At 44.1% G+C, this 2,329-nt stretch overlaps 1 pseudogene; it reads right to left on the bottom strand.

Moving 5' to 3' along the window:
* Positions 1-304: 304 nt before the first annotated feature.
* On the bottom strand, positions 305-1,358 carry LOC150051880 (carbonic anhydrase 5B, mitochondrial pseudogene; annotated as a pseudogene).
* Between the last annotated feature and the right edge of the window lie 971 nt (positions 1,359-2,329).

Here is a 2,329-nt window from a genome sequence, read left to right as displayed (position 1 = left end):
TCAAATTTCCCAAAGAGATCAATTTCAGTTGGCATAGTAACAACATTCCCTCAGCCTTGATCCTTTCACAAAGAAAGGATAGCGTAAGCAGCTTGATGTTAACTAAACAGTAATCTTTCCATAGAAAAAGGATAATCTAAATAACTTGATGTTAACCAATCAGTTATTTTGTACTGCTCTGTTTTCTCCTCCCTGACTTATAAGACTAACTTTGAAATGACAAAAAAGTAATAAGTAATCTATGAATATCATTAAATAGAGGTATTTACATAGTTCAAAATTTTTTAAAAGCTAACATGAATGAAACAAGATACTGCCTGTTATCAACATTCTAGGAGGGCACTTGACTGGCAGTTGGCTTGGGTTTTGCTTGTACATTCAGCACATAATCATGGCGGAAAGATGAGCGAACAGTGCGATTCATCAGTGGCTGGAGGGGGCGGAAGTTGTCCACCATTCGTTTCTCTTTCTCTCCTTCAGAAGTGATAAGAAGGGTCCGAAATTTCTCTAGCTGATTGTGATCCATCTCTACTGGCTGCTTCTTGATGATCCATGTTACAGATTCTGAGAGAGGTGGGGTTGTCAGAGAACCCGAGTAGGTCCAGTAATCTGTGCAGGTGGGCATCAAGCAGGAAGGGTCAAATGACCCAAATTGTGCAAGGGTATCCTTATGCTTAATTGATGGCAAAGTATCCACTAATTTCTGTAGCTCTTTATGATGTTTGCCTAGCTTTAAAAAGACTCCTATCACAGCCAATCCATTTTCTTCCTGGGCTGCATCCTCAAAACTTTCAAATTTCACTGCATTCCAATGTACCAAGTGCAGCTCTGCTGGGTAGCATTTGCTGTCCACGGTGTGTTCAGAGCCCCAGTCATCAATGGCTCCCCAGTGAAAATGAAATTGCTTCAGCCGGTAGTTGTGCTCCAGAGGTCCTCCCTCAATCACTGATCGATCTGTCGAATCTTCAAATTCCACCAGGAAAGAGTACCCATTATTCCAGATGTGAAGGCAGGTAGCTGGGGCATAGGAGATGGTGAGTGGTTTTAAGCCAGGGTCATAAACGCTGTCCCTCCACCGGATGTTGATTGGTGACTGTCGATCACCTGCTGGAACAAGGTCGAGCTTTTCCCAGAGAGGAGGCAAGGCTCGGTTCCGGGTTGTATAAGTACAGGTATAGAGACTGCAGGTCCTCACTGGCATGGAGTTGGGAACCTGGAACCTTCTCCACAGCAATTTGCATGGAGATGATTGAAGGATCCCCCTCAGTTGATTCATCATCCTTTTTGAGTTGAAATCACCGTTACTTGCAGGGACTTAAAAACCTGAGGGTTTTCTTAGAATATTCACTCAGCTCACAACCGGCTAGTCTCTCAGGACCCCGGACTTGCGCTCTGCCCAAAACTCTTTCTATGCCAGGTGTTTATGGCTCATTCCTGCTACTTAGGAGACTGAGGTCTGAAGGATGGGGATTCAAAGTCAGCTCAGGCACAAAAGAGACTCTATTAAAAGCACAGTAAAAAACTGTGCTGAAGGCCAAGAGTTTGGCCTAGTGGTAGCGTGCTTGCCCAGCATTCACGAAGACTGAGGTTCGATTCCTCGGTACCACATACATAGAAAAAAGCCGGAAGTGGTGCTGAGGCTCAATTGGTAGAGCTCTAGCCTTGAGAAAGTCCAAGCACAGTGCTCAGGCCCTAAGCTTAAGCCCAGGACTGGCAAAAAAAAAAAAAACAAAAACAAAAAAAAACTGTGCTGAATGCCTGCAAAAAGATGCTTGGCCTCAGCAGAAAGACAGACACATGAGCCAGTGTGTCTTGCTTCTTGCACATGGCCTCCTTTCTAGGGATCAGGGCCTCTGTCTCCCCTCTCAGATTAATGCCTACCATGATATTGCCTAAATCCTCGCCCCTCACTTATTTTAAGGTTTAGGGAGGATATGTCGGAGACATTCTCCCCCTCCCTGAATTCTTAGTGTAAGAATGTACCTGCATAGTTCCTTGCCCTAAGGTCACTAACCAAGTCATGCCTGCTTGTATTGATATGTGAACATCCTACCACCTGACCTACCCTGAGCAGTACCCCAATCCCCTCTTGTCTCTCCCGAAGAGGCATATAAGCCCCTGTGTGAAAAATAAAATTCGCAGCTTGATCAGAAAAAAAAAACAAAAACAAAAACAACTGTGCTGAATGGGTGGCACCCACTAAGCAAGCATGGGTCACAGAATACTAGCACTCTCCCTCCCCAAATCCAATCATTTAAAATGGAAAAGACTGAGAATTAATTAATTAAGCATTGTTATAGTAACAAATACCAGAAAGAGAACTGGAGGA

The sequence above is a fragment of the Megascapheus bottae genome, chromosome 17 (assembly GCF_031878675.1).
Source record: "Megascapheus bottae isolate mThoBot1 chromosome 17, mThoBot2.hap1, whole genome shotgun sequence".
Classification (NCBI taxonomy): Eukaryota; Metazoa; Chordata; class Mammalia; order Rodentia; family Geomyidae; genus Megascapheus; species Megascapheus bottae.
The sequence above is the reverse complement of the archived record's forward strand: the minus strand, read 5'-3'. Positions and strand labels throughout refer to the sequence as shown.